This window comes from Nelumbo lutea, chromosome 4 (genome assembly GCF_056320005.1).
Source record: "Nelumbo lutea isolate HS-2025 chromosome 4, American lotus-T2T, whole genome shotgun sequence".
Lineage (NCBI taxonomy): Eukaryota > Viridiplantae > Streptophyta > Magnoliopsida > Proteales > Nelumbonaceae > Nelumbo > Nelumbo lutea.
In genome coordinates this window covers 75,387,516-75,413,189 of record NC_142687.1, presented here as the reverse complement: position 1 = coordinate 75,413,189, position 25,674 = coordinate 75,387,516, and the positions used below count along the sequence as shown (strand labels likewise).

The following is a 25,674-nucleotide window of genomic DNA, read 5'->3' as shown; positions in this document are numbered from 1 at the left end:
CGAGGCGGCCATGGCCGCCCATATCCCTCCCTAACTAATGCCACTGGTTGTTGCTGAAATTGGATTTATCCAAATGGAATTAAGTATTTAGGGGAGAGATGGGCCCTCTTTTCTTAATTGGGTTTGTCTCATCTCATCTCATCTCTGAAATGAATGATTTAGAAAGTTTACTAACAAATCTTTAAAGGATGATACAGACTTTATTAAAGCTTGATGGTGCTCAGTGCTGACTACTTCCACTTAATTCAATTTGAATTATATATAATTGACTCATGATTTTAACTTTTAAATATCAATCCCACTTAAGATTTAGGGTTTAGGGTACTATCTGTTGGTGAATGGTGATGACAATAAAATGTGAGATCCATCCGCGCAATCAAATCGGTTCCATGATCTTTTGGTAGGGACCCAATATTGTTGGCAACCCCCGTAATGTGGGGTCCTTGGATAATGATGTAGCCCATTCCGGTATCCTGTTGTACATAGTCAGAGCCCAGAGGGTGGTGGTTACATTTAATTATATGTGTTAATATAAGGGTGTGGGGATTTAGAATTTGGAATTTGGAAGCATGAGAAATTAAAAATATTCAGTGTTCAATATCAGAGAAGCAACATAATCCTGCCCTTCTTATTTGTTGGGTTGACGCTTTGGAGAATGGAGGCCCATCCAAAATCCAAATTACTTGAAAAATTAACCCAGAAAACGAATAATAAGAGAGGGAATTGAATAAAAAAATAATAATAAGAGAGAGAGAGAGAGGAAAAAAAAAGTTTTCGTACTTTGCGCTGGTTGGATATGCATACTACCTTCCAGCAAAAAATTAAGAAAATACAATTAAATAAAACTTTTAGATTTTCCAACAGCATTTCAGGAAACAGAAGAATACTCCTGTTAACAGATAGGGCGCTTCAAGCCTTAAAGGAAGGTGTAGTCTAGTTTTTTTTAAATTCGGTCTGGAGATTGAACCACTCTTTCCTTTGGACCAAGGGTCAGTGGTTCAAATCATCCAAATCAACGGCTGTGATGATGTTATCATTATGGAAATTTCAAAATTAATTAAATTAAGGGAAAATCTATTGCATCTGGAAAGCATCAACCCACGGGGGGTGACCACTTGATTGGTTGCCACTTTTATGGTTCATTGTTAGTTTGTCACAAGTTTTCCTGTATCATACTCGATCGAACCCTTAACTTAATACCGAAAAGAAAAGGAAAACAATTTTTTTGATAATTAAAAAGAAGAAGAAAAAGAAAACTGATAACCCATTTAGGCCCTTTTTGATGGCGTTTGCGTTTCTGGTTCACAAACAATTTTGTTTCATTTTTTTAAAGCACAAAAAAATAATAATAATAATAATCGTGTTTGGTGGAGATACAGGCTGAGTAGGTGTTTTTAAAGTATCTGTATGGCATCTAAAAAAAGGCGTATGTGCCACATCACCTTAGTGATTCAAGAATCATCATTTTTGATTTAAGAAATATTTGTGGCAATGTTATTTTCGAAAAACAACATGCCAAATGCAATTTTTTAATGTCTTCATTTTTTTTCTGATGTTGCAAGATAGGGATAGCAATTTTCTCCATTTCCCTGATTCCCACAAGAATATGCAGAGAGCACTCTTGCCACCGTGGGATCTCCACTAAAATATATCAATATATATATATATATTAGACTTATTCATGGGTCGGGTGGCCCGACGGGCCAGCCCCTGGATGGGCTTGAACATGCTTATAGGCCCGTGGGCCTAAATTCGGGCCAAAAAGCCCAGCCCGCAATAAATTCGAGTTGGGGTCGGGTTTTGTCAAAATAGCCCGGCCCAACCCGACCTAATATTAAACTTAAAATTAGTTATGTGATTGTGTCCATTTGAATAAATTTTTTTATTTAAGAATGTAAAATTGTGTTTTAAATTTTAAAAGAAAGGGAAAAATACCATCTTGTAGGCCCATTGTTCATTTAAATAGAAAAAAAAATATTATCTGAATTTTTAATTCTAATTTGAATAGGGAAAATTGTTTTTTTTTTTCAATTAGGTCGGGCTTCGGGCTCGGGCTCGGGTTTCGGGCTTTTTACCAGGGTCGGGCTCGGGCCCAAGTTATAGGCCCGTTGGTCGGGCCGGGCTCGGGCTCGGGCCTAGTATATTTTCATTAGTGACAAGTGAAAGCCCGGCCTGAGCCCAGCCCATGAAAAGGTCTAATGTATATATGTAAACATGCGCTTATATATTAATATTTTTTAAAATATGGTTGAATATGTTTGTATCGTTTTAATAGGATTGTAAATTTTAATTATTTTATTTTTAAATTTGAAATAAAATAAAATGATTAACATTATAAAAAATCATGGAGAATGAAGATCCTCGCAGGGATGGGGATCCCCGTTGGAACGGGGATGGGAATAACCTTGTCCCCGTTGGTGGGGACGAGGATGGGCAGCCATTCCTAAGGATGCAAACGGATCGGATCGGATTCGAATCAAGGTATATCCGAATTCAACCCTACATTGTTAAGAACCTATCTGATCTGATTCAAATATCCGATCGGATTTGATAGACATGGATTTGAATTCGAATCCGATCAGGAAGTCAGATATTTGGATATGACCCTATCCAATTTGTTTGCTTTAAAAATTAAAAAATTATTAAAAGAAAATTAAAATATACCAATTTAAATAAAGAAAAACAAAAAATACAAGTCTTTTTTAATTATCTTCATCATATATATACATGTATTTTATAAATAAATAAATAATATAACAAATTGACAAAAATACCATATAAATAATATATTTATAAATAAATAACATATATATGTATTATATATATTTATATTGATATATATAGCATATATTTATATTGGATTGGAAAGGGATGATCCGAATCCGATCCAATTTCTGATTAGATCCTATTATTCAATCCAATCTAATCCAAAGATCCAAACTGAGGTGATCTGAGTTCAACCAAATAGGATCGGATCTCAGATGGGATTAGATTATTTGCACCCCTAGCCATTCCAATTGCAAGCTTGTAAAATGCTATGATACTAAACACCCACTAAAGAACTTTGTATCAAGAAAGGTATGTTTCCAAGAATTTGGTTCAACCATAATTCACCAACTTCTCATGTGTTGGTTTGTTTTGTTTTCCAAAGATATTCAAATGCCTCCTATATGCTTTACATTTTCCAAAACTAGAGGATCCAACAAGTAGGGGTGTCTACGAGCTGAGAGTAGCTGTTCACGAGCTATTCGAGCTTGGCTCGGTCTAAACCAAGCTCCGAGCCTAACATATGGGCTTGTTTGCTAATCGATTCAAGCTTGAGCTTAATACAGCTCGTCTCGTGAGACTTGCGAGCATAGTCGAGTATATGTACATAGGGTGTCACCTCGGCTTGGCTATTGAAGGAAACCTTGGCTACTAAGGGAGACCTTGGTTCAGCACCTTGGCTAAAGGGAGACCTTGGCTCAGCACCTCGGCAACTCAGGGAGACCTTGGCAACTAAGGGAAACCTTGGCTTGGCACCTCGGTTGATAGGGAGACCTCGGCTCAGCACCTCATCAACTAAGGGAGACCTTGGCTTGGCACCTCGACTGCTAGAGAGACCTACAAACAGAGGTAGCCGAGATCAAGCCAAGCCAAGCTCGAACTTTCGAGCTTTTGACTTGAGTCGAGCTCGAGCTCAAGTTGCTAGTTCGAACCGAGCTCGAGCTTGATAATTTATGACCGAGCCAAACTCAAATAGCCAGATATTCGACTCAGCTTGGCTCAACTTGAATCCATCCCTACCCAAAAGGAATGATGATGATGATAATTATTCAGTTATTTTTAATGATTAGTTTATTACAAATAATTTTACTTTATTAATTATTTATTTACTTATTTAGTAATTATGATTTCATAAAATTTATTTAGTATGTATTAAAATTAATTATTTAATAGATTATTAAATGATCATTTAAAAAAGGGTTAATTACTTATTTATACATTGTATATTTAGAAAACTACTTATATATACCCTATATATTATTTAACCATCTATATTATTTATTTATTTATTAATAGTTATTTATTTAATTATTTAATAATTTTTATTTAATATGTATTAAAATTAATTATTTAATTGATTATTAAATGCTCAATTTTTAAAAAATATATAATCTTTTGATCAATTTTTTTCCATTTATCAATTATTTTGTAACCATTTAATTAATGGAAATTGTCTAAAACTCACCATGCGTTTTCAACATTTCTCTTAAACTCACCACAACTTTTCAAAATGTCCAAAACTCACCATGTAAGTTTTTATTTTCCAAAACTCACCTTCCGTTAGTTCACCGTTAATGCTTCTTAATAGAGGGTCAATGTCAGCATAAATAACAATTTTCATGACCAAATTACCCTTGAATCGTGAGTTAGAGGAAAAATGGTCTTTTTCGGTTTTCAATGTTTTTTTTTTGCTTTTTTAGTGTTTTGTTATAATTTCCAATGTTTTTTATAATTTCTATTTTTTAACATTTTTCTAATTTTTACGATCTGTAAATTTTCTTGTATTTTTTGTTATTTATTTGCAATTTCTGTGTTTTCTATAATTTTTGTGTTTTTCTACAATTTTTATTTTCTGATTTTGCTTTTAAATTTCTATAGTTTCTAAAAGTTTGAAAATAATTTTCTATATTGTTTATAATTTTTATAATTTTTTATATATTTTTTCTAATTTCTATATTTTTATGTATTTTATATTTGAAAATATTTTTTTAACTTTTCCCTTTTTCATGTCCAAATATTAAAATGGTAATATATTAACACCCATTAATTTATTTTGTATATATTTTATTTTTTCTATAAAGGTTAAAATGGTAATATAAACAAACTTTCTCATATCCAAGATTAAAATAATTAATTATCATAGATTTTTCAACATTTAGATTTCAAAACAATATTCTCCATATTCAAATATTCAAATATGAGCGTCAAGAAAAATTCATTGCCTCCAATCCATCTTGTAAAATAATCATTAGGATTTGAGATATTCTGTAGTACAGTACAAACGAACAAGCCCTTAACAGGGGTAAACACGTCAATAGATTTTGAAATACATTAAATGGCACATTAAGGATTGACCCAAACTGGGACTGCGACCAGTCACCAGTTTGACTGTATGGATTCAAAATACTGGTATAACCGTCTTGAGGTTCTTTAAAGGAAAATAAATGTAGAAAGGATTATTTAATGGAGTGATGTAGCCCATTCAAGACCCCTTCATTCCAGTCTCATTATCGATCCTATTTGGTCGAATTTGGATCATCCCTATCCAATTCGATGTATTTTATATATTTATAAATATATTTTTTATATTATATTTTATAAATTTATTATATTATTTTTTTATAAAAGAATATATATATATATATATATGAATATATGATAAAAATAATTAAAAAATATATAATATATTTATTTATTTTTTATTTAAATTAATATATTTTATTTTTTTAATAATTTATTAATTTTTAAAGAAAACAATTCGAAGATCTGAATTTGAGTTCAAATTAAGTCTTATCAGACCCGATAGGATCTTCTGATTAAATTGAATGACAAACAATATCAAACTGATTAGAATATACCTTGATTGGAATCCCATCCGATCTATTTGCTTCCTGCATTATCATACCATATCCATTTCCTTTGCATCCATTCCAATGCTTTGCTTGCCAAGGTCGGTATTCATTATTCAATCAATGAGAGGACCATCGAGTAATGCTTTGGCATCTTTCTTTAACCATTAGATTGGTATCTGATATATATATATATATAAAGCTTCACACTTAATTATTTCTGGTGCTGGTCCCCATCCTCTTGTACAAAAATATAATTTATTGTAATACAACCGTCTTCCCTTCCGTGTATCCGAACTTAGCCATCTCAATAAATCCCATCAATTTCAAATATTGAAAGCCCAATTAATTAGACAGGCCCAGGTGTTTGTCGATATTTATGGTTTTCATCTTGATTTTCAGAACAAAAAACAAACGCCACTTCAGGGTTTTACTAAGCTGGATTTAGAACTCAAACATTCGATCCATTTATGCATGGGCCTTTCCCAGCTAAATCCAATTGAGACGTCCACCATGTAAAAGACCATCTGGATGGATCACCTGGTCAGTCCTGTAGTCCACATCAGTTTGATGGCCCACCTCTTATTACTACTTTTGCCAAGTAATATTGGCAGTTGAAAGTTTATTTTAGCTGGGTGGGAAAGGCTTTTGTGCTCCATTTTTGAGCTCCAAACCAAATTGCTTCATTGAAAAATTCTTTGGTAGTTCAGTCTTCTTCACAGAGAGTTAATTTTAACAACAATCTAATCACTTTTCAGCTTAATTTATTAAGACCATTTCTAATTTTCTATTGTACAGTAACTTGTGTTAAGGGTATTGATACCGTGAAATTAAGAGTGGATACGAGTCGAGCTGAGCCGAATAATATGAGGTTCGAGCTCAAGTTCGAGCTTGGTTCAAGCTAGAATATTGAGCTTGAACTCAGTTCGGTTCGAACTCGATTTGAGAAAAAATATATATAAAAATAAAAAATTATATATAAAAAATATTTTTTATTTAGTATTTAGAAAATAAGAATTATAATAATTAAAATTATAATATTTTTATTTTATATTTTATTTTCTATATATATATAGATATAGATATAGATATAGATATATATAAGTGTACAATGATATAAGGATGCAATATTAGACTAAGATTAAAACAAGGTATAACCGTATAAGTCGTATAGACAAAGTCCAAACAAGTAGGGGTGTCAATTGGACTGGATTTGGTCCAAACCGATCTAGTCCGATGTGAGTCCATTATAAATGGACAGGTCTAATCCAATCCAATGAATGTTTTGGAGCAATTTGGGCCGGTCCAATTCAGTGTCCGGACCGTTCAATCTGTTCAAATTCATTTTGATTTAGATTGGTTTCAACCCAAATCTGGTCCATTGACACATATTCTTATTTTATACCAATGGACCAGATATTGGCTTAATCCAACCCAATCCAATATAAATTGGTTACAAACGAACCAGGTCCAATCCAATCTAATAAATATTTTGGACCAGATTGATCCAATCCAATATGTCTTGTTGGTCCGTCCAATCCATCCAATTTGATTTTGGACTGGACAGCCCAATCCAAAATTGGTTCCATTGACACCCTTAGAAACAAGGAATAGCCCGTTCTTCAGGCATGGTTCTAAGCATTCTTGGGCCAGGCTACTAGGCTTAGAGGCCCTAATTATGTTCTAGGGAATCTAATTTTTTGTATTGTATTTTCTAATTCTATATTAAGGGTCTGTTTGGTTCAAGGGAATAGGACCCTAGAATCGGAATCGGAATGGGTCATTCCGAATTCGGATATTTGGTCGACCAGAATGGGAATGAGGAATCATAATGTATGGGGGAATGGCCATTCCGGACCCCCTCCCCTGGAATGTGATTCCCATTCTGCTATTAGTTTTCATTTTTTCTTTTTGGACAAAAAAACCCCTCCAATCCAACCTACAATTGAGTTGCGGTGAGAAGGAAGAATCCCATGCTGTTGTTGTTACTGCCGTCAACCCCATCTCTGCTGTGGAGGTTGATCTCTTCTCTCTTTCCTCTCTCTTCTTCTTCTTCTTCTCACATTCCCTCCCTCTGTTCCGTCCTTGCCGATGCAATGGTCGTTGTAGCGGCAGATTGGACCAAAATCCCTCTCTTCTAATCTCTCTTCCCCCATTTTCCTTTCTCATTCTCCCATTTCCCCTATTTTTTCATGATTTCCTTTATCATTTCTATCACTCTTTTGGCGAGCAAAGAACAACATTTATGGATACTTATTCATCGTCTTCCCTGACGAGACGACAATCCAGTAGCGGCATGAATCTAGTTTTTCTGCATATATTCACCATTTTTGGGTTTACTCTCATCTACCATCGGTTTCGTCAGTTTTCCAAGGACTCCCCAATTATTGTTCTTTGTCACATGTTAAGAAAAACCATCTATAATGAAAATCGCTCGAGAGAATCCAATTTTCTTCCAGATTTCAAGTAGAGCCCACGCTAGTGAGGTTGTCTTCTCCTATGAATCACCCTCGTCCACATTCCTGATTGTCATTGTGGCTCACAGCAAACAACCTAAGGTGAAAAATTAACTGAAACTCATCCTTGCTACATCGATCAAGTTCAGGCCAAATCCCAACTTAGGTAAATACGACTTTCACTGCGTTTTACTTTGATTTTTTCTGAATTTGCTGAAATTATTGTTTTTTTTTTCTGAATTTTGAGTATTTTCATGTTTTTTTCTGAATTTGCTACAAAATTATTGTAATTTTTGCATTTTTGGTATTTTCATGCATTTTTTGATTTTTTATTTTTATTAGGGGAAAAATTGGAAATCATAGCTGATTTCGATTTCAGCATCTTGATAAACCAAATAGCATCAATCGGGATCTAATTCCGATTCCCGTTTGAACCAAACAGGTAGAGGGAATAAGCCATTTTGATTCCGATTCCAAGGGATTCTCAATTCGATTCCGATTCCGATCACGAACCAAACGGACCCTAAATGTGTCTTATCATATGATGATTAATTTTAGGGATAATGACCGATCAACGCAGGGTCAAAATTTGTAGGCTCAAAATATTGTCAGGGTAGGTGCCAGCTTGGAATTGATGCTTGGTTTGGTTGGTGACAGCTCAAATAAGGCACTTTGAATCATCTAGCCCAAGTCAAGATCCATGCTTGGTTTGGTTGGGCCTATTCACACAAAACACGGCCCAATAAATTGACCCTTGTTGAGCTGGATGTTCTGAACAGCCCATGAACATGCTAACCAAAACCATACTGTTGCAAGTGCATCTTACAGCGCACATCAAGAATATTAACACTAGGTCTAAACACTAGACCTACTTTGCTAGTCATTTTAATTGCTTGAGATTAATGCCACGTTTGGTTAGTTGGGGCGGACATTCAAAATTGGGATTTTTGCTCATTTTGGGCCATAACGAGCCCAACCCTCATAAAAAGCCCAAAGTCCAGCTTGGGCTTGAGCCCGAAATTTAGCCCATGTTGTTACCACTATTGAAGCGGCCGGAATACATATTATGTATTTTATAAAATATATAATGCTGAGTTGAGCTGGGCTTTTCGAAAAATCCCGAGTCCGGCCTGTAACACAATCGGGCATACTGTATTAGGCCCGAGGTCAGGCCCACAGGCCTAATTACATGACCAAGCCCGACCGGGTGCGGGCCGGGCCGAGCCGGGCCATCAGGCTACCCGGTCCATGAACAGGTATAATCGTATTACTACTAATACAGGGCACATCCACTTATACTTGCTAATTGGGTTTCAATCTAACATGTAAAAAGGGCTTCGTCATATGGGGGACCCTCTCAATTTTTTTTGGAAACCCCCTCTCTCTCAGTTTGAGTTAATAAGAACAATCCAAAAGAAAGAAAAAATGGTAGTCTTGATTCTGGTAGTGGTGAACTAGAACACAAAGTTCAGTGGCTTGAATTCGATTTTCGCTTGGTCTGTCACCTGGACCCCAAATTTGCCTTGAATGCTTGATCAGACCCATCCAACCTTTCTGAAATGCCCAAAATCCCAAAAACCCAACTTTCAGCCCAAAAACTCTTAGATCCACCATTAAACCCATTTGATACCAATCCAATGACTTCGACCAACCCCTTTGTTTATACCTCAATCATTAGATTAGACACATCTGTTGGATTCAAGACCTCCCAAAATTCTTACCCATGAAATTTCAACCCAAAATTTCACCGTTAGGTTGCATTTTGAGCCCTCTCGTTAGCTTTGATCCTAATATTTTTGAATCATTCATACCATATCATTGAACTCCAAACACACCAAAATAGATTTCCATAGAGTTTCAACCCAAGACACTTGTTTACCCTTCCATTAAACCAAGATTTTGTTTCAAATCCTCTCATTGACCCAAATTCCTATGATTTTGAGACTCTAAACCAATCAGACATTACCACTAGACCCTAGATACCCTAAAATACCCACATGTAAAATTTCAACACTAAATACCGTTATTCGTCCCTCCATTGCACAAAGATTCCATTTTGAGGCTCCGAATCAATCAAATCAAGCCCTTTTCTAAATCTGTTGGATCCTAGCCTACTTGGCCCAATCCAATTCCACCAATCAACTTAGAATGTCCAAAACCATCATCCTACCAAATTTTAACAAAAAAAATACCCTTGTTCGACCATTCATCCAAAAATATTTCATTGAGGCCAATCTTAACGGTCCATGTACATAAAACCCCCCTCTATGCACAGAACTTTTCTGCCCTTTGATCATTGACCAAAAACCCCCATTATCGAACCACAATTCTGGTTTGACCCCCTTGGACCAGTTTTGACTCGAATCCACAAAATTACCCCTTTTTTCCCAAAAATTACAAAACTGCCATCGCACCCCAATTAGCCATTGTTGATCGTCTTCTTCGTTGAACAATAGCCCTCCATTCGGTCCCATCGGAACTCCTCCTTCGTTCTTCTTCCCATTCTCTCTCTTACCATCTGTGTTTTTCTTTCATTTTCCCTCTTTTCCCACCCTTCACTTTTCCATCTTCACTTTGTTCGTCATTCTCCTTTGCTAAGAGAGAGAGGACACTCACTGTGTCAACACGTTCGTCATAAATGGGGCTGATTTATGAGTATGAGTAGTTAGCTTGTTTTCATTGAAAAGTGACAGGATAAGAGGAGTGAGAATATGAAGGGTCGGAGTTGGTTAGGAACTACATAAATAGGATTCAATAAAAAAATAAAAAAATTAAATAATGGATAAAATAAAAAAGAATTAAAATTGCATGATAAAGTGTTTGAGTTTAACTTCTCTCATGCCGATCAACAATGAAGATTCGAAGGGGCTTAAGCCCTATTTAGGGGATGCATTGAAGGCAGTCGGAATAACGCAACATAAAGACTTAAAGAAAGAACAAGAGAATTCTTAATACACCCTCTCAAGCGAAACTGGGCTAGAATCACATGGAGCTTGGACTGTAGGAAGTCAAACCAAACAGGAGGAAGGGATTTGGTAAACACTGTTAGACAGTTTGTATGCCCTTAGCTCCAATCAGTTTTGATGTACTTTAGACATTTAGTGTAAATGAATAAAGTGCATTTTTTATTCATGTTGTGTGGTATGTTTCTGTGTAAGACCCTTAAACTGGACACTTAATGAGACTCGTGTTATTTTAAAATGTTTACAGCCAGTGGGTCGGTCTGGGGAGACCTATCCTGATAAGGCTGACACTGATGTGTCACCAAGTTGGTTGGGGAGGCTTGTCTCAGCCGCCAGGGTGAGACTTGAGGTATATGCAATGAGGGTTCAACTTGAAACCATGAACCGAACTGGATTTCCAGTACTGCCCTAGACCTTGGTGATGAGTGGGCAAAATTGGAAAATTACTCCTGACCCCTAGACTCGATTATGATACTGCACTAGGTGGCAGATTGGGCTGTCTTTGATATGCCAATCAGTGAGATCCTTAGAGGGGGTCAAAACCTGGGCATGTTGGGATGGTTCATGAACGCATCTAAGTGGGTGATCATAGTGATATGATCAGCCCCTTTGTTGGACAAAGGTAATGATCGGGGATGCACTCTCTCTGATGGAAACCAAAACTGCCGGCAATCGATTTCAACCGTTGGAATTTTGTTTTGCAAAATATATTTATAATGATATAATATATATGCATGGTTTCAACTCGTTTGCGAAAAGGTTTTAATCCCCGAGGTCCATCCTAGAGGAGAGTGCAGCACTGTGCCTTGTAGAGTTTAAGACGAGGTGCTTTCTTTTAACAATATGATCCCTAAAAGCTGATTCATGGTGTTCCTTCTTGTTATTTTTTTTATTTTGGTTAAAAAATGAGTGATTAATTATTAGGATTGGTATTAGACTTGTTTATGGGTCAGGTTTCAGGCTTTGGAATGGATCCATTTAAATTTTGACAAATGTTAAATCCAAACCCCGCCTATGAATAGTTGTAATTAATATTCGCATTAGTGGGAAATGATAAAGAAAGGCAAAACTCAATAGAGTATTCTTAGAGTTTTTAAACAAAAGATTCCACTCTTAAGGCTCCGTTTGTTTGCGATATAAACGTCGAACCGCGGTATTTATGTACCCCGGTTCGCGATTGTGAGCGTTTGTTTGATATGTTAAAAGGAAATAATTAACAAATTAAACGTATATTTTCTGACACTTTTACACTCTGAGAAGAAAGCATTAGAGCATACGATAATTAGAGCTTTTAATGATGGGACCACACTTTGCACTGATTTCAAACAAAGAAGATGACTGCAAAAATGGTTTAAAATGTGAACCGTATTTGTATTCAAGAACCAAAAAAAGGGTAAATATGTAGTGTACATATTTGTATTTGCATTGTAACCAAAAGCAACCAAAGGCTCAAGTTGGAAAAAGCACAAATACAAACAAAATAATACACAATATAAGGTTTTGCACTCTACATTTTTATATTTTATACTCCTTCCAAACTGAGCTTAATTAACTTTTTCAGGAAATAACATTGGCATGGCCCTTGTAGAGCCAACCCCATATACTTATTATTTGAGTCCAATAAGAATAAGTATTGGGTGGAGAGAGACCCTGCACTAGACTAGGGAACCCTCAACATATCATATCTATGATTGCAATATAGCTATACTAATGAGTAAGCAAGCAGTTCTTATACTTTTCACATTGAGGGTGCCTTTTTATATAGTATAGATATGTTTTAATTATCAATTAATCCTCAAGCATCCCAATCAGATTGCTTTTCCTATTTGTATGCACAGGGCATTGTCAGCACACTTTCAAATAGGGAAAATTCCCGATAGGTACCCTGTATTTTAGGTCGAGTCTCAACTTCGTATCCAAACTTTAAAACATGACAATCTAGTACCCAAACTTTCATTTTGCAACAATCTAGTACCCGACGTTAACCAGCCGTTAAGTGGCATTAAAAAAGACAAAACTGCCCTTCAAGCATCATCTAATTTTCTTTGTCAACCATCCGGTAAAATCAGACCGGCAGTGATGCCTATTCATCGCCTCATCTCTCTTCACTCTCTCTCCCCTCTCTCTTTTTAAACTCCATGATGGGCCAAACAAATGCAACTCAGAAGAAAAATACTTATCCATCGCCACAAGAAGAAGAAGAAGAAGAAGAAGAAGAAGAAGAAGAAGGGAAGATATGGTTAGTAGATTCCGTCGTACTCTTTCCTTCTCAGGTCCCAACCCTATCCAGCCATCGCTACGGAAGAAATCCTACCACAACAGATCCACCAATTTCCCCTATAGATCACTCCACCCTCTCATCTCCTAGCTCATGGATGACATCAATGATCTCAGAACCTGGGTATCATCCAATCCCCATCCCCTCTCCCACGGATTGAATCACCTCCAGAGCATCCATGACTCACTCGACGATCTCCTCCAGCGCCCTCGACTCAGGACTCACTCTACCAGCAACCTGATTGAGTCAACAAGCTCCTCGAAGATTTCTTCCACTTTGTTGACGCTTATAGCATCTTCCAAACAGTTCTCATTGCCCTCAAGGAGCAGCACTTGGCTGTGCAAGTGGATGTTAGAAGGAGAGGTAATTTCAATATCGCGTCTTACATCAAGGTTCGTAAGAGGATGGACAAGGAGTTGTCCAAACTTGTCCATATGAAGCACATTGAAGTGGATTTCCATTTTCTGCGTGATCATATTCTTCGCAAAAATATGGTGGTTCGATATATCCCTACTGATAATCAATTGGCTGATATGTTTACCAAATCTCTTTCTCTAGTTTGGTTTGACTTTCTACAGCCCAAGCTCCATGTGATTCCAGCCTAGTTTCGGTTGAGGGAGCGTATTAAGGAAAACTATTGGTTGGAAAGTGTAACAAAGGAAAGCATTAAAGATGGTGACTCTACAATAATTGCAAGTTTCAAATACAAAGGAAAGAGATATAAATGGTAACTCTAAAAAAGTGCAAGTTGTCAAAGGAGGCTTTCACTCAAGTTTAGAAATAGCTGAATTAGGAAAAAAACCATTTAAGAAACATTATACATAGTCCACTGCCTACTCTCCTCTTGCTTTCCATTATAATTTCATTATTTTGTGTATATATATTGTACCCAAAACATATTGGTTGACATATACAAGAAATACAAATTCTTACATTATTTAGAATTGCTCTTGTTCTTTCTTTAAGTCTTTAAGTTGCGCTATTCCGACTGTCTTCATTGCATCCCCTAAATAGGGCTTAAGTCCCTTCGAATCTCCATTGCAGATCGGCATGAGAGAAGTTAAACTCAAACACTTACCCAATTTGATTTCTCTAGCAAACAAGAGAAATGCATACTTCTTGGTTGTTAGAGATGCACCAGAAAATCAGCTTCAGTGTTTTTTCTTTAACAACTCCAATATGGGTGATATGGTCATTATAGATTAAAAAATACTCAAAACTGCAAATTACTTGGTCAATTGATCAATTGTCCGAGATTCGAAAACCTAGAAGAAAAAAAATTGTGATTCTTGCGCTCGTCCACAATAGATTATGAGCTTTCGTTCTCAAGCAGACATTTTATTACCGAGAGAAGGGGTGTCAATTGACCGATTTTGTATGGTCGATTATAATTATTGGATTGGGTCAATCCAAATTAAATTGGCCCAATATTCTTATCGGTCTAATTTGGATCTAAGTCAAATTTCTAATAATTTGATCATGAGGCAAAACTTTTGTCCAATTTTAAACCAATAAAACTGAAGCCAACATTAAATCACTTTTATGAAAGTACTTTTAGGAAAACACTTTTTTAAAATTAATTTTACGAGAAAACTTTTAAGAAAGTATTTTTATAAAAACACTATTATAAAAGCAGTTTTACAAAAGCACTTTAATAAAAGCATTTTTACAAAAACACTATTAGAAAAGTATTTTTATAAAAGTACTTTTACAAAACCACTTTAATAAAAGCATTTTTGCAAAAATACTATTACGAAAACACTTTTATAAAAGTAATTTGTTACTTGCAATGAAATTAATCAGGTAAATGGAAGTAAAAGGAAATAAATCAAAAATATATTAATGCTTCCATTGAGATTCGAACTCAAGACCTCCCGCTTACTAAATGGGTGCTCTAACCAACTGAGCTATGAAAGCAATCCCTTGTTTAGAAATCCCTTTATAAAATCTTTGATCATTACCAATGGCGGCTAATTGGCCATAATATCTGTTACCTATATTACTGTATAAATTTATTTTAAGGACAAAATATTGGATCATGGAGCATAAGGCCCAGAACTGATCTTTAGCCCTAGAACCTGCTATTTGTCCAATATTATGAAGATGAAAACTAAAAACACACAATTCAACGGGGGCCCTTTGAAAATTTAACGGACAAAAACATGACTAATATTTCCATCCAAAGCATTGTGCTTATGTGGTTAATATCATTTGCAATATCTGTAATGAAGTATTCCACCGATAAAAAAGAAAAAGAAAACAAAAATGAGGTCCTCAAACTGTCATTAGAAGAGTAGAAACTGAGGTCATAATTATAATGAGGCCCCCAAAATTACAGTTACTGGCTCTTCAATCACCAAGCTCGATTCCACCGTATTTCTGAACTTTCTGAACCTAAGTACGATTAATAAATGTCCATTTTGATCCAAATAAAAATGAACCAAATTTGAATGTAGGTTGCAATCAATTTGCAACACTTGGAATTAACTAAAATCAGATACAATATTGATTTGCATCATATGAAAAAGTAAAAAGCATAGAAGTTTGAGACCCTAGCTAATTGCCAATAATAAGGAATTAAATATTAAGAATGTTTATAAAAATATATATTAATTAGGAGAGTTTAAGATGCGGTGTTTTCTTTTAACAATATGATCCCTAAAAGCTGGTTCACAGTGTTCTTTCTTGTTGTTTTTTTTATTCTGGTTAAAAAATCAGCTATTACTTATTAGCATTGGTATTCGACCTATTTATGGGCAAGGCTTCAAGCTTTGGAATGGATCCATTTAAATTTTGATAAATGTTAAATCCAAACCCCATCTATGAATAGTTGTAATTAATATTCGCATTATAGGGAAATGATAAAGAAAGGCAAAACTCAAAAGAGAATTCTTAGAGTTGTTAAATAAAAGATTCCTCTCTTAAGGCTCCATTTGTTTGCGATATAAACATAGAACCATGGTATTTACGTGCCCCGGTTCATGCTTGCGAACACTTGTTTGATTTGTAAAAAGGTAATGATTAACAGATCAAACAAGTATTTTCTGACACTTTTGTACTCTGAGAAAGGAACATTATTGTACCTATTTTTTGGATAGAATTTTGTGTTCTTCGATAATTAACTTGTTGAGCAAAGTTAAGGCATTAGAGCCTATGGTAGTTAGAGCTTTTAATGATGGGACCACTCTTTTCACTCATTTCAAACAAAGAAGATGACTGCAAAAACGGTTTAAAATGTGAACCGTATTTGCATTCATGAATCGAAAAAAGGGTATATATGTAGTGTACATATTTGCATTTGCATTGTAACCAAATGTAGCCTAAGGCTCAAGTTGGAAAGAGCACAAATATAAACAAAACAATACACAATATAAGGTTTTGCACTCTACATTTTTATATTTTGTACTGCTTCCAAATTGAGCTTAATCAACTTTCTTAGGAAATAACATTGGCATGGCCCTTGAAGTGCCGGCCCCACATACTTATTAGTTGAGTCCAATAAGAATAAATAATTGGTGGAGGGAGAGACCCTACCGTAGACTAGGGAACCCTCAACATATCATATCTATGATTGCAATATACCTATACTAATGAGTAAGCAAGCAATTCTTATACTTATCACAATGAGTGTGGCTTTTCAAATAGTATAGCTATGTTTTAATTATCAATTAATCCTCAAGCATCCCAATCAAATTGCTTTTCCTAATTGTATGCACTCGGCATTGTCAACACACTTTCAAATAGGGAAAATTCCCGATAGGTACCCTGTATTTTAGGCTGAGTATCAATTTAGTACCCAAACTTTAAAACATGACAATTTTGTATGCGAACTTTCATTTTATGACAATCTAGTACCCGACGTTAACCAGCCGTTAAGTGGCATTCAAAAAGACAAAAATGCCCTTCTAGTGTCATCTAATTTTCTTTATCAACCATCTGGTAAAATCAGACCGGTAGTGCCACCTATTCATCTCATCTCTCCTCACTCTCTCTCTCCCCTCTCCCTTTTTAAACTCAATGATGGACCAAACAAATGAAACTCAAAAGAAAAATAAGCACCCATCGTAACAAGAAGAAGAAGAAGAAGAAGAATAAGAGGAAGCAGATGAAGAAGAAGAAGAAGAAGAAGAAGAAGAAGAAGAAGAAGAAGAATAAGAGGAAGATATGGTTAGTAGATTCCATCATAACGTTTCCTTCTTAGGTCCCAACCCTATCTAGCTATCGCCACGGGAGAAATCCTACCACAACAGATCCACCAGTTTCCCCTGCAGAGCACACCATCCTCTCATCTCCCTCCTCAATGACACCACCAATGATTTCGGAACCTGGGTATCATCAAATACCCATCCTCTCTCTCACGGCTTGAATCACCTTTGAAGCATCCATGACTCACTCGACAATTTCCTCTAGCTCCATTGACTCAGGATTCACTCTACCGGTGGCCTGATTGAGTCGACAAGCTCCTCAAAGATTTCCTCTGCTTCGTTGATGCTTATAACATCTTCCAAGCAGCTCTCATGGCTTTCAAGGAGCAACACTTTGCAGCGTTGGTGGATGTTAGAAGGAGAGATAATTCCAATATTGCGTCTTACATCAAGATTCATAAGAGGATGGACAAGGAGATGTCCAAACTTGTATCTTTCATCTGATGCATCGGGAGGAGGAGGTCTTTGGTGATGCCACTGGCTGCTTCCTTATCGGATGTCGATGTTGAGCTAGCTAGAGTCTTTAGGGACGTCAATGACGTCACTATATCTAGATGATTGTGAAACGTATTCTACGTTATCTCAAAGGTACCATTGATTTTGGGCCCTTCTTTGCTGCTAATTCTCTTGGATCTTTAGTCAAATTTTTAGATGCTGATGGGGTAGGCTGCACTGATGACTATTGGCCTACTGGCAGTTATGGTATTTTCCTTGGTTCTCACTTGATCTCTTGGAGCGCTAAGAAATAGCCCACCAATGCCAGTTCCAGTATGGAAGTCTAGTTTTGTTCCTCAGCTAAAACCACAATTGAAGTGCCATGGCTTCTGTCTCTCTTACGAGATTTAGGCATTCATCAGTCCTCTCCACCTATTCTCTTTTGTGATAACATTGGTGCTACATAATTGGCTGTGCACTTGGTTTTTGATGCTCGTAAAAAGCACATTGAAGTGGATTTTCATTTTCCGCACGATCATATTCTTCGCAAAAAGAATGGTGGTCAAATATATCCCTACTGATAATCAATTGGCTGATGTATTTAGCAAATCCCTTTCCGCAGTTTTGTTTGACTTCCAACAGTCCAAGCTTCATGTGATTCCATCCCTGTTTTGCTTTAGGGGCGTATTAAGGAAAGCTATTGGTTGGAAAGTGTAACAAAGGAATGCTTAAAAGATGGTGACTCTACAATAATACAAGTATCCAATAGTAAGGAAAGAGATATACATGGTAACTCTACAGAAGTGCAAGTTGCCAAAGGAGGCTCTCACTCAAGTTTAGAAATAGCTGAATTAGGAAGAAAAGCATTTAAGAAACATTATACATGGTTAACTGCCTATTCTCTTCTTGCTTTCCATTACAATTTCATTCTTTTGTGCATATATAATGTACCCAAAACATCTTGGTTGACATATATAAGAAATACAAATTCTTACATTATTTATAATTGCTCTTTTTCTTTCTTTAAGTCTTTAAGTTGCGTTATTTCGACTGTCTTCAATGCATCCCCTAAACAGGCCTTAAGTCCCTTCGAATCTTCACTGCTGATTGGCATGATAGAAGATAAACTCAAACACTTAACCAATTTGATTTCTCTAGCAAACAAGAGAAATGCAAACTTCTTGGTCATTAAAGATGCACAAAAAAATATGCTTCAATGTTTTTTCTTTAACAACTCCAATATGGGTGGTATGGTCATTATAGATTAAAAAATACTGAAAACCAGAAATTACTTGGTCAATTGATCAGTTGTCTGAGATTTGAAAACCTAGAAGGAAAAAAATGTGATTCTTGTGCTCATCCACAGTAGATTCTAAGCTTTCATTCTCAAGCAAACTTTTTTTTTATCGAGAGAAGGGGTGTCAATTGACCGGTTTTGTAAGGTCGATTATAATTATTGGATTATGTCAATCCAAATAAATTGGTCCAATATTCTTATTGGTCTGAATTGGATCTAAGTCAAATTTCTAATAATCTGATCATGAGGCCAAACCTTTGTCCAATTTGAAACCAATCAAAACTGAAGCCACATTAAATCACGTTTTTGAAAGTACTTTTAGGAAAACACTTTTATAAAACTAATTTTACGAGAAGAACTTTTAAGAAAGTATTTTTATAAAAACACTATTATAAAAGCAGTTTTACAAAAGCACTTTAATAAAAGCATTTTTACAAAAACACTATTAGAAAAGTATTTTTATAAAAGTACTTTTACAAAACCACTTTAATAAAAGCATTTTTGCAAAAATACTATTACGAAAACACTTTTATAAAAGTAATTTGTTACTTGCAATGAAATTAATCAGGTAAATGGAAGTAAAAGGAAATAAATCAAAAATATATTAATGCTTCCATTGAGATTCGAACTCAAGACCTCCCGCTTACTAAACGGGTGCTCTAACCAACTGAGCTTATGAAAGCAATCCCTTGTTTAGAAATCCCTTTATAAAATCTTTGATCATTACCAATGGCGGCTAATTGGCCATAATATCTGTTACCTATATTATTGTATAAATTTATTTTAAGGACAAACTATTGGATCATGGAGCATAAGGCCCAGAACCGATCTTTAGCCCTAGAACCTGCTATTTGTCCAATATTATGAAGAAGAAAAGTGAAAACCCACAATTCAATGGTGGCCCTTTGAAAATTAAACGGACCAATACACGACTAATATTTCCATCAATGATCTCAGAACTTGGGTCTAATTCAATCCCCATCCCCTCTCCCACGGCTTGACTCACCTCTGGAGCGTCCATGACTCACTCAGCGATTTTCTCTAGCTCCCTCGACTCAGGATTCACTCTTCCGGTGACCTGATTGAGTCGACAAGCTCGTTGAAGATTTCCTCTGCTTAGTTGACACTTATAGCATCTTCCAAGCAGCTCTCATGGCTTTCAAGGAGCAGCACTTCGTAGTGCAGGTAGGTGTTAGAAGGAGAGATAATTCCAATATTGCATCTTACAGGAAGGTTCATAAGATGATGGACAAGGAGATGTCCAAACTTGTATCTTTCGTTTGATGCATCGAGAGGAGGAGGAGGTCTTCGGTGATGCCACTGGCTGCTTCCTTATCGGATGTTGATGTTGAGCTAGCTGGAGTCTTTAGGGACGTCAATGACGTCACTATATCTAAACGACTGTGAAACACATTCTATGTTATCTCAAAGGTACCATTGATTTTGGGCCCTTCTTTGCTGCTAATTCTCCTGGATCTTTAGTCAAATTTTCAGATGCTGATGGGGTAGGCTGCACTGATGACTATTGGTCTATTAGCAGTTATGGTATTTTCCTTACTTCTCACATGATCTCTTGGAGTGCCAAGAAATAGCCCACCATTGCCTGTTCCAGCATGGAAGTCCAGTTTCGTTCCTCATCTAAAACCATAATTGAAGTGCCATTGCTTCAGTTTCTCTTACGAGATTTGGGTGTTCATCAATCCTCTTTACCTGTTCCCTCCTGTGATAACATTGGTGCTACATAACTGGCTGCACACTCAGTTTTTGATGCTCGTAAAGTGGATTTTCATTTTCCACATGATCATTTTGTTCGCAAAAATATGGTGGTCCGATATATCCCTACTGATAATCAATTGGCTTATGCGTTTAGAAAATCCCTTTCTGCAGTTTGGTATGACTTCCTACAGTCCAAGCTTCATGTGATTCCAGCCTAGTTTTGCTTAAGGGGGCACATTAAGGAAAGAAATTGGTTGGAAAGTGTAACAAAGGAAAGCTTAAAAGATGGTGACTCTACAATAAAGCAAATTTCCTATAGAAAGTAAAGAGATATACACGGTAACTCTACGAAAGTGCAAGTTGGCAAAGGAGGCTCTCACTCAAGTTTAGAAATAGTTGAATTAGGAAGAAAAGCATTTAAGAAACATTATACATAGTTAACTACCTATTCTCTTCTTGCTTTCCTTTACAATTTCATTCTTTTGTGTATATATAATGTACCCAAAACATCTTGGTTGACATATAAGAGAAATGCATATTCTTACATTATTTATAATTGGTCTTGTTCTTTCTTTAAGTCTTTAAGTTGCATTATTCCAACTATCTTCAATGCATCCCCTAAACTGGGAGAAGATAAACTTAAACACATAACCAATTTGATTTCTCAAGCAATCAAGAGAAATGCATACTTCTTTGTCGTTAGAGATGCAATAGAAAATCAGCTTCAGTGTTTTTTCTTTAACAACTCAATATGGTTGGTATGGTCATTATAGATTAAAAAATACTCAAAACCAGAAATTACTTGGTCAATCGATCAGTTGTCCGAGATTTGAAAACCTAGAAGAAAAAAAATTGTGATTCTTCCGCTCATCCACAGTAGATTCTGAGCTTTCGTTCTCAACAGACATTTTATTACCGAGAGAAGGGGTGTTAATTGACCGATTTTGTATGGTCGATTATAATTATTGGATTGAGTCAATCCAAAATAAATGGGTCCAATATTCTTATTGGTCTGAATTGGACCTAAGTCAAATTTCTAATAATTTGATCATGAGGCCAAACCTTTGTCCAATTTGAAACCAATCAAAACTGAAGCCAGCATTATATCACTTTTGTGAAAGTACTTTTACGAAAACACTTTTATATAATTAATTTTACGAGAAGAACTTTTAAGAAAGTAATTTTATGAAAACACTATTATAAAAGTAGTTTTACAAAAGCACTTTAATAAAAGCATTTTCACAAAAGTACTATTGGAAAAGCATTTTTATAAAAGTACTTTTACAAAACCACTTTAATAAAAGCATTTTTGCAAAAATACTATTACGAAAACACTTTTATAAAAGTAACTTGTTACTTGCAATGAAATTAATCAGGTATATGGTTGTAAAAGGAAATAAATCAAAAATATATTAATGCTTCCATTGAGATTCGAACTCAAGACCTCCAGCTTACTAAACAAGTGCTCTAACCAACCGAGCTATGAAAGCAATCCCTTGTTTAGAAATCCCTTTCTAAAATATTTTATCTTTACCAAAGGCTGCCAATTGGCCATAATGTCTGTTACCTGTATTACTGTATAAATTTATTTTAAGGACAAAATATTGGATCATGGAGCATAAGGCCCTGAACCGATCTTTAGCCCTAGAACCTGCTATTTGTCTAATATTATGAAGATGAAAAGTGAAAACCCACAATTCAATGGGGGACCAAAACACGACTAATATTTCCATCCAAAGTTTTGAGTTTATCTGGTTAATATCTTATGCAATATCTGTAATGAAGTATTCCACCGTAAAAAAAAAAAAAAGAAAACAGTAATGAGATCCTCAAACTGTCGTTAGAAGAGTAGAAACTGAGGTTATAATTGTAATGAGTTCCCCAAAATTATAGTTACTGGCTCTCCAATCAACAAACTCAATTGTCAAATTTGAATCTAGGTTGCAATCCATTTGCAACACTTTTTATTAACTAAAATCATATACAATATTCATCTGCATCATATGGAAAAGTAATAAGCCTAGAAGTTTGGGACCCTAGCCAATTGTCAACAATAAGGAATTAAATATTAAGAATGTTTATAAAAATATATTTTAATTAGGAGAGTTTAAGATGAGGTGCTTTATTTTAACAATATGATCCCTAAAAGTTGGTTCACAGTGTTCTTTCTTGTTATTGTTTTTTATTCTGGTTAAAAAATCAGCTATTACTTATTAGGATTGGTATTCGACCAGTTTACGGTTCAGGCTTTAAGCTTTGGAATGGATCCATTTAGAGTTGTGAAAAAAAAGATTCCACTCTTAAGGCTCTATTTGTTTGTGATAAAAACATCGAACCATGGTATTTATGTATGCCGGTTCATGTTTGCGAACGTTTGTTTGATATGTAAAAAAGTAATGATGAACAGATCAAACATGTATTTTCTGACACTTTTGTACTCTGAGAAGAGAGCATTACAATATCTATTTTTTGGATACAATTTTGTGTTCTTTGATAATTTCTTTTTGAGCAAAGTTAAGGCATTAGAGCATATGATAATTAGAGCTTTTAATGATGGGACCACACTTTGCACTGATTTCAAACAAAGAAGATGACTATAAAAATGGTTTAAAATGTGAACCGTATTTGCATTCATGAACCGAAAAAACGGTAAATATGTAGTGTAGATATTTGCATTTGCATTGTAACCAAATGCAGCCAAAGGCTCAAGTTGGAATGAGCACAAATATAAACAAAATAATACACAGTATAAGGTTTTGCACTCTACATTTTTATATTTTGCACTCCTTCCAAACTGAGCTTAATTAACTTTCTTAGGAATTAACATTGGCATGGCCCTTGAAGAGCTGACCCCACATACTTATTAGTTGAGTCCAATAAGAATAAATAGTTGATAGAGAGAGACCCTGCCCTAGACTAGGGAACCCTCAAGATATCATATCTATGATTGCAATATAGCTATACTAATGAGTAAGGAAGCAATTCTTATACTTATCGCATTGAGTGTGGCTTTTCAAATAGTATAGCTATGTTTTAATTATCTATTAATCCTCAAGCATCCCAATCAAATTGCTTTTCCTATTTGCATGCACTCGGCATTGTTAGTACACTTTCAAATAGGGAAAATTCCCGATAGGTACCCTGTATTTTAGGCCGAGTCTCAATTTAGTACCCAAACTTTCAAACGCGACAATCTAGTATGCGAACTTTCATTTTACGATAATCTAGTACCCGATGTTAATTTGCCGTTAAGTGGCATTCAAAAAGACAAAAATAAACTTCAAGTGTCATATAGTTTTCTTTATCGACAAGCTGATGTTAACTTGCCGTTAATTGGCCATAATGTTTGTTACCTGTATTACTATATAACTTTATTTTAAGGACAAAATATTGGATCCTGGAGCATAAGGCCCAGAACTGATCTTTTGCCCTAGAAACTACTATTTGTCCTATATTATCAAGATGAAAAGTGAAAACCCACAATTCAATGGGGGCCCTTTGAAAATTAAACGGACCAAAACCCGACTAATGAGGTCCTCAAACTATCATTAGAAGAGTAGTAATTGAGGTCATAATTGTAATGTGGTCCCCAAAATTACAGTTACTAGTTCTCCAATCACCAAGCTCGATTCCACTATATTTCTGAACTTTCTAAACCTACGTATGATTAAGAAATCTCATTTTGATCCAAATAAAAATGAACCAAATTTGGATCTAGGTTGCAATCCATTTGCAACACTTGGAATTAAGTAAAATCAGATACAATACTGATCTACGTCATATGGAAAAGTAAAAAGCCTAGAAGTTTGGGACCCTATTTAATTGTCAATAATACGGACTTAAATATTAAGAACATTTATAAAAATATATATTATTTAGGAGAGTTTAAGATGAGGTGCTTTCTTTTAACAATATGATCCCTAAAAGTTGGTTCACAGTGTTCTTTCTTGTTATTTTTTTTTATTCTGGTTAAAAAATCAGCTATTACTTATTAGGATTGGTATTCAACCAGTTTATGGGTCAAGCTTCAGGCTTTGGAATGGATCCATTTAAATTTTGACAAATGTTAAATCGAAACCCCGTCTATGAATAGTTGTAATTAATATTTGCATTATAGGGAAATGATAAAGAAAGGCAAAACTCAAAAGAGAATTCTTAGAGTTGTTAAATAAAAGATTCCACTCTTAAGTCTCTGTTTATTTGCGATATAAACGTCGAACCATGGTATTTTCGTACCTCGGTTCACGTTTGCGAATGTTTGTTTGATTTGTAAAAAGGTAATGATTAACAGATCAAACAAGTATTTTCTGACACTTTTGTACTCTGAGAAGGGAGCATTATTGTACTTATTTTTTGGATAGAATTTTGTGTTCTTCGATAATTAACTTGTTGAGAAAAGTTAAGGCATTAGAGCCTATGGTAGTTAGAGCTTTTAATGATGGGACCACACTTTGCACTGATTTCAAACAAAGAAAATGACTGCAAAAATGGTTTAAAATGTGAATCGTATTTGCATTCATGAACCGAAAAAAGGGTATATATGTAGTGTACTATTTGCATATGCATTGAACCAAATGCAGCCTAAGGCTCAAGTTGGAAAGAGCACAAATATAAACAAAACAATACCTAGTATAAGGTTTTGCACTCTACATTTTTATATTTTGTACTCCTTCCAAACTGAGCCTAATTAACTTTCTTAGGAAATAACA

At 35.2% G+C, this 25,674-nt stretch overlaps 3 non-coding genes across 3 annotated transcripts; all 3 read right to left on the bottom strand.

The window, feature by feature from the left end:
- Positions 1–15,155: 15,155 nt before the first annotated feature.
- Positions 15,156–15,229, bottom strand: TRNAT-AGU (transfer RNA threonine (anticodon AGU)). The gene has a single exon. It is a non-coding gene; the product is annotated as a tRNA-Thr (tRNA).
- A 4,628-nt stretch (positions 15,230–19,857) lies between these two features.
- On the bottom strand, positions 19,858–19,932 carry TRNAT-AGU (transfer RNA threonine (anticodon AGU)). Its single transcript has one exon. It is a non-coding gene; the product is annotated as a tRNA-Thr (tRNA).
- A 2,449-nt stretch (positions 19,933–22,381) lies between these two features.
- Positions 22,382–22,455, bottom strand: TRNAT-AGU (transfer RNA threonine (anticodon AGU)). The gene has a single exon. It is a non-coding gene; the product is annotated as a tRNA-Thr (tRNA).
- Positions 22,456–25,674: the final 3,219 nt, after the last annotated feature.